This window comes from Enoplosus armatus, chromosome 16 (genome assembly GCF_043641665.1).
Source record: "Enoplosus armatus isolate fEnoArm2 chromosome 16, fEnoArm2.hap1, whole genome shotgun sequence".
In the NCBI taxonomy this organism is placed as follows: domain Eukaryota; kingdom Metazoa; phylum Chordata; class Actinopteri; order Centrarchiformes; family Enoplosidae; genus Enoplosus; species Enoplosus armatus.
In genome coordinates, this window is record NC_092195.1 from 22,541,992 (window position 1) to 22,553,135 (window position 11,144).

The 11,144-nt window shown below is 39.4% G+C and overlaps 1 long non-coding RNA gene across 1 annotated transcript; it reads left to right on the forward strand.

Moving 5' to 3' along the window:
- Positions 1-654: 654 nt before the first annotated feature.
- LOC139298557 (uncharacterized) lies at positions 655-4,054 on the forward strand. The gene is made up of 4 exons (XR_011598750.1): positions 655-691; positions 1,035-1,100; positions 2,272-2,301; positions 4,015-4,054. It is a non-coding gene; the product is annotated as an uncharacterized lncRNA (long non-coding RNA).
- The last annotated feature ends 7,090 nt before the right edge of the window (positions 4,055-11,144 follow it).

Genomic DNA, 11,144 nt, shown 5'->3' on the forward strand with positions numbered 1-11,144 from the left:
GTGCTCTATTTGTAAAGTGTCATGAGATGACTTTTGTTGTATAAATAAATAAAATTGAATTGAATTGAATTTAACTCATGGGAGAAACAATGCTGCAGATCTTATTAATGTTTTTAATATCTCTTTATTAATCGATTTCTGATCAATATTTGTATCTATTTGGATTTGTCTTCATTTGATGTGGTTACTGATGATTTCAGCTCAGAAAGGGCAGAATGAAATGAAAGAGAAAGTAAGGAAAAGAAAAACTTTTTTTGTTTGAGATGCCATGAGCAGAAGTTTTTGAAATTTGAATTTGAATAAAGTTGTCATCGAGCATGTTTTGGGGTTTTACAGAATTGTCTGATATCTATGATATCTCAGGTCAAAGAGGCAAAAAAAGAGAACAAAAACAGTCAGAAAAGGATCGTTGATGATAATCAATAATAAATGACAGAACAGACACATGAAGCTGCTCAGAGAGGAGAAAGTAAAGTAAAAGTGATGAAGAAGAAAAACAATAAATAGATTCACTAACCAAAGAAATAAAGATATAGTGGTAAATAAATGCTGTTCAGAGGAAATCTGAACATTTTCTGACATATAAAATATTAAAAGTCTTAAAAATATCTTTAATTAGAGAAATAAATGTTGGATGTTTTTTCCTTTCCAGATGATGATGACTCCAAGAGTCAGGATAAGATTGATGAGGGTGAGGCTAAAACACACTGTGACCTTTAACTTCCAACGTAAACCTGCATAAACACAAACATTTAAATTCAAGGTTTAATCATAAATGTAAACATCTTTTTAAACATATGTGGGGTGATACAGATCTCACACTCTGTGTTCGTAACATCTGCTCTTTGAATTTCAAAATAAATTGTATTTATTACTTTTGAATGATTCTTTGTCAGATTTGAACAACACTGATCCTTCATGAGTCTGTTATTAATAAACTCTGTTAGTCGAGTTTCCTTCAGCTGTTGGAAACAGAAGTTTCATTCATCCTGAACATCTGATACTCTGTCCTCCCCTCCTCCCCCCTCCAGCAGGAGTTGTTGGCGTGCAGCAGACCACCACGGCGGCGGCGGCGGTGGTGGCGGCAGCCGGAGGTTCAGGTGACTCGACCCTGATCAAGTTTTTCCCTCCTGAACAGTTTGTTTGTTCCTGTTTGGTCTCGGGTTTAATCCAGATTAACTAGATGGTATTCAGACCAGGATTAACCTGATTCAGTCTGATCCACATCCTGTAGTTTCTCCATCAGCCTGCCCGGTAACACATGAGGCTGCAGGTTTCAGGTTACTGCAGGTTTAGAGCCACAGCGCCACCTGCTGAAACACTAACAGCTGTAATCATCTGAAGGCTTTAAACCACAGCTAAACTGGATCTGGTTATTCAGGACCAGTTAAACTGCAGATAAACCGGATGTTTGATGAAGTTACCTGAAGATCCACCCAACACAGGTGTATCAGAGGAACATCAGACTGATCTGTGGTTAGAACTTAACAGACGTTTCACTGGGCTACACACTCATCCAACACAACAGAATTCTGTCTTTACAACATGATCACATTCAGTTTGGATTATTCATTTAACTCAGAATTGTAGTTTTCAGTGATGCTGAACCGGCCTTTAATGTTTAACAAATTAATTTACAAACATAAGGTGGTCAGAATATTGGGAACCCCTCTCATTATGATACAGTGCAGTTCAGCACCATCACTACAACCTCAATGATAAAACAAAGGGTTGAACTAACAAGGGTTGAACTAACAAACAGAAAGTGAACATTATCATCTGAATTGGATTGTATTAGACTGTATAGGTGTAACTAATGAAGATAACATCAGACCTACAGACACCATTTTGATTCACAAATAAACAACTTATATGCAACATCCAAAAAATTAATATATAAATATAAATATAATTTAAAATATAATGTTTAATGATTTCATGTTATAAATAAAGACAACAGGTGTCATGAATTCAGATCAGCCAGTTTTATCCAAAATGATGCAATCGTGGAAATGATTTTCCTGGTGGTTGATAGCAAATGTGAATGTGAAGATGAGGATGAATTGTTTAATGCGTTTAAGCGCTAATGAATTAACTCTAAACAAATTCATTCCGAACAAATGTTAAATAGTTAATACAATAATAATATAATATATATATATACATAATGTTATCAATCACATTTCTTTTGATAATAATAATAATGATAATAATGATAATAATAAGTTGTCTCTGTCTGACAGACATCACTCAGGTGTGTTTTCTCTGCAGGTGTTTCATCCAACATTCAGGATCTGAGCGGTGAGTCGACTATTTCAGTTCAACATATCTGACACGAAGTGTTTAAGAACATTAAATATATAAATATAGGGGTGTAGGAAATAGGGCACCCCACATTATGCCCCTGGCCCACATTCATTTTAAGTCGTGGATCACTGTTAATGGTCGTTCTTGACAGATGTGTGCGCAAAGTACTATGTTAGATTAAATTCAAACGTGCACTGCTGGGCTTTTTATAGACCCTGTCCACATGTTGTGTGAAGGACAGGTGGTCGATCTCAGTGCCCAGGTACTTACAGATCTCCACCTGTTCCAGCACCTGCCCCTCCAGCCTTAGTGGTCCAGAGAGAGGGTGGTCTTACTTTGGTCTTACTGATGTTCAGTTCCAGTGGGCTCTCCTGGAGCCAGAGGACCAGGGTGTCCACATACAGCCTGTAGGTGATTTTGTTTGTATATATGGAGAAGAGGATGGATAACAAGACACGGCCCTGTGGGACCCCAGTATTTAAAACAATATTGCTGGATTTAAAACCGCTCTGACATGTTGGTGTCTCTCCTTTAAAAAGTCCTCCATCCAGCCGTTTTCTTCCGTTTATCCGGCGGTAGTAAAAGCCCCTGGATGAGGTGCAGAAGTGTGTTTGTATTTGCTGTAAAAGCAGCTGTTAAAAGCAGATGAAAGGACCATGAATAGAATCCTGACATATGAGTTTGGAAAGTCAAGGTGCCTGGCCACTGTATCCACAAGAGTTAGGCTGGCATCCTCAACTCCCCATCTCACCCTGTAGGCAAACTGGAGTCGGTCCAGACTCTCACCCACCATGGTGGTAAGCTCCTCAGTGACCAGGCTCCCCATGCATTTGCAGGGGATGGAGGTGAGTGCCACAGGCCTGAAATCTTTCATGGCTTTGGCATGCGGCTTCGTGGGAACAGGGATGATGGTTGCTTCCATGCCTTGGGGACGAAGCTGGCGTTTAGGAACAGCTGGAAAAACTGGAAGGTTTTTGAATGGATCTTATGTGTTTTCAGTTTGTCTGTATTTTGGCAGCAGTAATATTGCATCATGCATTCAGCTGCGAGAGCATTATCAGGGCTAGGGACATAGGCAAGAATCAAAAGGTAAATAGTGAGGACGGAACGACAGAACGGAATGTCATAACTTCATAATGCCCTGAGCAGTTGGTCTCACAAACTGCAAAGCTGATTGCCCATTCATCATTTACAGCCATGCCCGTCCCCAATTGATTTTCCTGTTTTTCTAGTGTCTCAGTCAAAACGTATGAATGTAAATGCATTTGGACTCCCTGTAATATCCTCAGACAAAAGAAAACATGCTTGTGTTTCGCTAATCAGAGACAAATTTGATCAGCGCGGACAGTTCATCCATTTTATTTCATTGTGAGCGCACATTAGACAGAGTAAAAACAGGTAATGTTAAGTTACACTTTATTGTCAATGTACACAAGGCAATAGAAATCTGCCTTTTTTGCACATCCCTCCTAGTTACACACATATAGTTTCCTAAACAGATCTCCCAGCTCTGGGATTAGATCCAGGAGGATCCAGGATTAGCTCCAAAAGGTCAGTCCGGTCATAGGTGAGAGGTGGGTTGGTGATGTTCAAAATGTTGATGGACCCCACGGCGGCTGTGATCCCTTTGCAAGATGTTCTCTATGTATCTATTGTAAATATATTTAGTTTATTTATAACCACATGAAGGTTTTTGTTGATTTTCAGCCTCCAGCAGTCAGTCAGCAGGGGGAGGAACGAATGATGGATCAGCAGGAAGCTCTGCAGGTAAACAAGAAGAAGCTGTTTGTATGGATGTGTTACAGAAAGTTTCTGTCTGAATATTTACTTGATGTTTGTCTCTGTATGAGGTCATGGAGTCGATTCTTCATCTGTGGACTCATCAGGTAACCTTTACTTTGTGCATCAGGTGATATGACTGAACATGAAACTCCTGAATAATAATGTCAGTGTTCACTCTGTAATGAGCTGCGTGATGATTGACTGATGAAGCAGCATGTGAAGCATCACACGCTGAAAGAAAACATCACAATGTATCAGAGGTGAAATAATGCTGCGTTCCAGACTCGGAACTCAGAGTTCCTCCATCAAGCCCGACTTCATGAAGAAGCAGTTGTCTGACATCACACAACAATGGCAGCACCAATGAAAGCACACATTGTAAATAGTAAACCATCAACTAAAAGGCAATGTAAAGCATATTTGTCTGTATTTAATTAAAATAAGACATACTATCATATAGTAAAACCTGTTCTGCATGTAAATTGATGTCAAATTATGTCGCCAATGTTATTAGGCAGCTGGTTACAGTAAACAATGTTTGAAAATCATCCTCTCTGCACAAATGCACAAAAAATGCAAAAATATATACAAAATATACATATATAAATATGTAAATATACATTCACAGACTTTTGAAACATCAGTTTGTCACAGTCGGCCATGTTTTTTGTTTATATTTGGCGTTGTGCACCAGGAACGCTTGGAGGTCGGAAGTTGGAAATTTCAACTGGGAAATTCCGACCTCCGACTTTGACTAGAACACAGCATAATAAATACTTGAATGACATCATTCGTCTTCCTGTTGGAAGTGTCTGCAGGAAATAAAACTCATGAAGATATGAGTGAATTATTCTTCTGCATGCGTTTGTTTTTCAGCCGCTGGAGGTCCGAGCATCTCAGCAGATTCACAACCGACAGGTAAACATCAATCAATATGTTCCAACCAATCAATAACTGCATGTATGTCGACAGAACAACAGTAAGTTGTCTTCCTTTGGTTCTCTTCTCAGGTTCTTCAGGTTCTTCAGCAGCAGCTATAGAACTCTCTGGTGTCTCTGCTGCACAACCTGCAGGTAAACATTTTATTTTAATATAAAAAAGAAAAATTTGCTTACTGAATCAATCAATCAGTTAATCAACAAATGAATAAGTACATGAACTAATGAATCAATGAATAATTAAACATGTTAGTGTCTGCAGGTTCTGACGGAGTCGACTCAGAGTCCAATGGTAGATATCTATAAAATCACTGTCAATACATGTTGATCAATAATTTATTTACACTGCATACACACACACATGCTAAAGAAAAGACAGAAGACGTGAAGAAACAAAAGTTCCAGAGATTAAAGAAAATGTTTTGAAGTTAAAGAGCTATAGTAGAACTCCATAAGAAAATATGTAAATTTAAGATATGAAAATCAACAGAGGTGATTATTGATTATTGTGTGTGTGTTTCAGGTAACGGACAGAAGCTGCTGAATGGAGGAGGGGGGGCGGTGGCTGACAGTCAGACAGGTGAGCTGTAGGTGGCGGGGCTACAGGAGGAGCCTGACAGGTGACAAAGGCAGACAACAGAATGAGAATATTTCTCAAATTTAAAGAAAAGTCAGTGAAGTTCAGCAGAGTCACATGATTCAACAACCTGTCTGTCTGCTCACCTGTCTGTCAGTTTACATGTCTCTCTTTTAAGCTGTCTCTATCTCTCTGTTTACTTGTCTGTCTGTTTACCCGTCTCTCTCTGTCTTTGTTTACCTGTCTCACTCTCTCTATTTACCTGTTTTTCGCTCTGTTTACCTGTCTGTCTTTTTATCCTTCTCTCTCTGTTTACCTGTCTCACTCTCTCTGTTTACCTGTCTGTCTGTTTACATGTTTCACTCTCTCTGTTTAGCTGTCTGTCTGGTTACATGTTTCACTCTCTCTGTTTACCTGTCTGTCTTTTTATCCTTCTCTCTCTGTTTACCTGTCTCACTCTCTCTGTTTACCTGTCTGTCTGTTTACGTATTTCACTCTCTCTGTTTACCTGTCTGTCTTTTTATCCTTCTTTCTCTGTTTACCTGTCTCACTCTCCCTGTTTACCTGTCTGTCTGTTTACCCGTTTCTCTTTGTTTACTGTCTGTCTGTTTACATGTTTCACTCTCTCTGTTTACCTGTCTGTCTTTTTATCCTTCTCTCTCTGTTTACCTGTCTTGCTCTTTCTGTTTACCTGTCTGTCTGTTTAGCCGTCTCTCTCTCTCTCTTTACCTATCTGTCTATTTACCCATCTCTCTCTCTTTACCTGTCTGTCTGTGTACATGTTTCATTCTCTCTGTTTACCTGTCTGTCTTTTTATCCTTCTCCCTCTGTTTACCTGTCTGTTTACATGTTTCACTGTCTCTGTTACCTGTCTGTCTGTTTACATATTTGCGCTGAACGTGCATGCAGCCTGTTACAGTTGCTTCTGTTTGTTTTCTTATTTTTTCTTACTTTTCTCCTTTATTCCTTTATTTAACTCAGAACTTTTTAAAGTACTGACTTTCGAAGTTGTGCCCTCTCCAAACATGCTGGTGGAGAGTTTTTCATACAGCCCCCCCCCCCCCGAGAATCAATAAAGTATTTCTGATTCTGATTCTGATTCTGACCTGTCTCTCTCTCTCTCTGTTTAGCTGTCTATATGCTGACCTTTCTCTCTCTCTCTTTACATTCTCTTTTCACCAGCCTGTTTGTTTACAAGTTTCCCTTGTCTCTCTGTTCACCTGTGTTTCTCTATAACTGTCTCTCCCGTTGTTTATGGTCAGTCTCTTTACCCATCTCACTCTCTGTACCCATCTCACTCTCTGTTTATCTGTCTCTCTGTTTACCTGTCCGTTTACCTGTTTCTCTCTGTTTACCTGTCTCTGTCTCTCAGGTGTTTTGGGTTCGTTTGGGGGCGGAGTTTCTCACCTGGATTATACAGGTGAGTGTCCAGGTGAGGTCTGTCTGCCGTCTTTTCTTCTTCTTCTTCTTCTTCCTTTATCTTGTCCTGTCTTCTTTGTCACATTAGAATGGTTTTAACAATAATAATAATAATGTAAATTAATTGCTGGTCAAAAACCAAGCACCATCCTCCGCTTCTGAAAAGTGAAGCCAATGCGGAAGTGCCTTAAACCTGCAGTCTTTCTAATGGCCAACAGGGGGCGACTCCACTGGTTGTAAAAACAAGTCAGATTGTATTGAAGGTTATGAGAAAATGACTCTACTTCTCACTTGGTTTATCACCTCAGTAAACATTTTCCTAATGTGTCACAATTACTAGTTTCAAGTCTTCCAAAGTCCCGTTCATTACCTTCCTGTACCCACAGTTTTGGTAGCATATCGTAACTGTGAAATACTAACATATTATAGATTGAGCAGAATATCAGTCAGATTTGTTTCCCAGTACTGTAACCTGTAGACACCCAGTAATTAAACGAATATTTAACCTACTAAGACCCAAGCTCTATCTTAATTTCTCTTTGCTATTTGGGCTTATTGGGACCTGATAAGTATAAAAATTAAGCCTCATCTGTTGACATGATGTGGTTCTGCATATGGGGACAATTTTGAATTTCCATATAAGCAGAATTAAGTATTATGGTATAACCCAAAATGTGATGTCCACGCATGTGGATGCCAGGTCTTAGGAGGTTAAAGTATAATTAATTATTTTTTTTATGTCCAGTTGTTGCATCTAGTCGTGTTTTCTTCCACTGTACATTATATTATACCTGTACATATATATATTACATGAGTACCAGTAGGAACCAGTGAACATTTTAATGTTACCTGATTCATACAATGATATTACACTGTAAAACAAGCTGTATATATTGTATAAAGTGTAAACACTGTTGCTTGAAGTTATGTTGTTGTTGTCGGGGAGTGACAGGGAGTAATGAGCAACAGGTTTGAGGTCATTACTGGAAAACTGCATATAAAGTTATATAATTATTATTCTGATTTTTTGCTGAATTCTTTCATTTCCTTTTGTAGTGTAACAGAAGTAGTGAGGCTCAGTATGGGTCTGTGGGGCAGGGGTTGGGAACCACTGAGCTGCACTAGTGTGTTTTTAACCCTAACCCTGGTTCAGTCCGGTTGAATCAGATTCTGGTTGGTTTTCCCTCTCTGTTCAACTCATTTGAATACACAGAAACAGAAACCCTTTAGAGAAAGTGGTCTCGGTCCAGTCACAAGCAGATTCAGGAGCATTCATTTGTGGTTGGATCCGACCTCAATCTACAAGGTGTATTCTACAGGTTTGAGCTACACAGGCTCCTGTAGCCAGGAACGCTTTGCATTCTGTGATGTGGATGAGTGAAATCAACAGTTGTTAGCAGCTGGTTGGAGGTCTGAACTGGACGAATAATGAAGTTTCTTCTGATAAGCTGGTAATGTATATTAATATCTGATAAACCGGTTATATATATATAATAGGTGGTAAACAATATGATTCTGATGGGTTTTATCTGTTTTTGAAGCATTTAAAAACAAACTAGTCGTCTTTTTAAAATCCAAGAGACTCGTAAATAATAAAAATGTATTAAAACTTCTTCCTCTATAAGATGCTTTATCTTATGTTTATCATTACATTTTATCATTTACTATTTACTTTATTTTACTTCTTAATTTAAGTTATTTATTTGGTTTGTTTTATTTTATGTGTCTTCGGCCGGGAAAAAAAGACGCTGGCTACTTGATATTTGGGCAGATCGGAGCTTCTTCCTGTTTACTTTCTCCTGCCCCCCAGACACATCTGACCAATGAGAGTGCAGAATGTTCTCACCTGATTTTTACTGATGCAAAAAACTGAACCAAGTTCAGCGACTCTGGTCCACGGATCCAGAACAAACAGCCTGAAATTGTTTCAGTCAAATACAAAATACTTAATTTGATGTTAAAAACATAAACGTTCATATAAAAGCTGCATACTTATTTCTTCTTCTTTTATGTCCATGTTCATCACCATACTCGACTCACTCTTCTTCCTCTTCTTCTTCTTCTTCTTCTTCAGGAACCATCGACCCGTCCAGTCACGACTTCCTGCTTGGCCTGATGGGTACGTTTCTAACTGAGTGAGGAGGCTTTCCTGTCTCCTTACCTGCCTCCTTCCTGTCTCCTTACCTGCTTCATTCCTGTCTCCTTTAATGTCTCCTTCACTGCCTCCTTCCTGTCTCCTTCAGTGCCTCCTTTCGCACTGCCTTTCCTGTCTCCTTACCTGCCTCCTTCTTGTCTCCTTAAATGCCTCTTTCCTTTCTCCTTCAGTGTCTCCTTCACTGCCTTCAGTGTACGAAAGGAAAGGTTAGATTGTTTGGAGTAAAAAGAACAAACCTTCATCAACAGGTAGATGAGTCAGGACATAACAGGTTAATACCAGTTGTGTCAGCTGATTGCTCAGGTGTACCAGTCATGGTACACAGTGAAACCAGGAAGTAGTCTGATACCGGAGCTGTAGTTTAATGTTTGTTGTGTTTGTTGTTTTCAGGTGGAGGTGATCCATTCGGACCAGGTGTTCACATCAACATCCCAGGTCCGATCTCAAATCTGTTTGTGATGCATTTGAAACACCTTTCTGTCACTAAATTTGCAGGTAAAAGAATTCACTTCATACAGATTTGTGAAGACGGGACAGTTATTGATTCAGTCACAAGATGATTGACAGTTCTGTCCTCCAGTCAGACATCACCTGACAGGACAAACACAAGGTTTCTGGGCTCTGATCAGGTGTGATCAATACATGTGTGATCAGATATGATCAATACAAGTGTGATCAGTACAGGTGTGATCTGATGTGATCAGGTGGGAACATCAAAGATCAGAATAGATCTTTAAAGAACGTTTATAGGTGATAAACTTTGAAACAGGAGCTTCATTTTTGATTTCCTCTCTTTTTGTTTTTTTTTCTCTCAGGTCACATGACTCCACCCACTCAGCTGGCCTCAGGTGGGTTTTCTTCTTCTTCTTCTTCTTCTTCTTCTAATGTGGAATGTTTTTAAAGTTAAAAATGGGACATTTCTGCTGCACATCAGAATTATTGTGTGATCACCTGTATTATTGATCAGTCTAGTTGATGTTTGTGTTTCAGTGATCAGTTCTGGTGTGACAGCAGCTCTGTCTGCAGATCAGAACAGTGGCTCCAGTATGAACTCACCTGCAGGTAATGATCTTGCCCACATGTGTCATGTGACCAGAAAGAAGGTTTAACAAACTGAGATGAACCCTAAGATGGGAAACTCACTCTTCACAAACTCGCTTTCCGGAATACATTGCAGGTCTCTACAGGCAGTCATGACCTTAACGTTATATCAGTTGTTTAGCAACTTTAAAGCTGCTCTTTCTTGTAAACAAAGTTTTTGTTTACATTCAGTGTGAATCTCTGAGCATAGCCAGGGGCCAGGTGCAGTCAGGTTGCAGGTATAGGTAGGCATGCATAGTGTCTTCGGGTTCTCAGATACCCAGCTCCACCCTCTTGTCCAAATATGGTGACTTCTGGTTCCAAAAAACCAAGATGGCAACTGCCAAACTTGAGGATTCAAAACAGTAGTTAAAAACCAATGGGTGACGTCACGGTGGCTACGTCCACTTCATTTATACAGTGTACCGTATCATTTTCTGGGGTTACATATGATCTTCTTCTTATTTTAGAAATGTGTCCACTGTCTGCTAAATATTCAGGGCTGGATTCTCGCGTGATCAAGCAATAATTCAGCTGATTGATGAAATGATTCTCAACTCATGGAGAGAGAATGACACCACATTTGATAAATAAAAATAGATGAATGATTTCTCAGCAAAAACAAGCTCTAGTGCAGAGTGCAGTGCGTGCAGCAATGTTGGTTTACGACGATCTTCCGGTAACACTGGTGTTTCGGGGAATACCACAATAGATAGCATGTTAAGCATAAATGCCTCTGTGCAAGTTCGTAGCTCACGTGACATCTAATTTGCTATCAGCTTAGCAAGTGTGCTGTGTGTGGTCAAATAGCAGAGGAAAGAACTGAGAAGCTAGCAACAAAACTTGGCAGCAAAGTTTTTATTTTTTCATTTAATTCGGCTAAGGC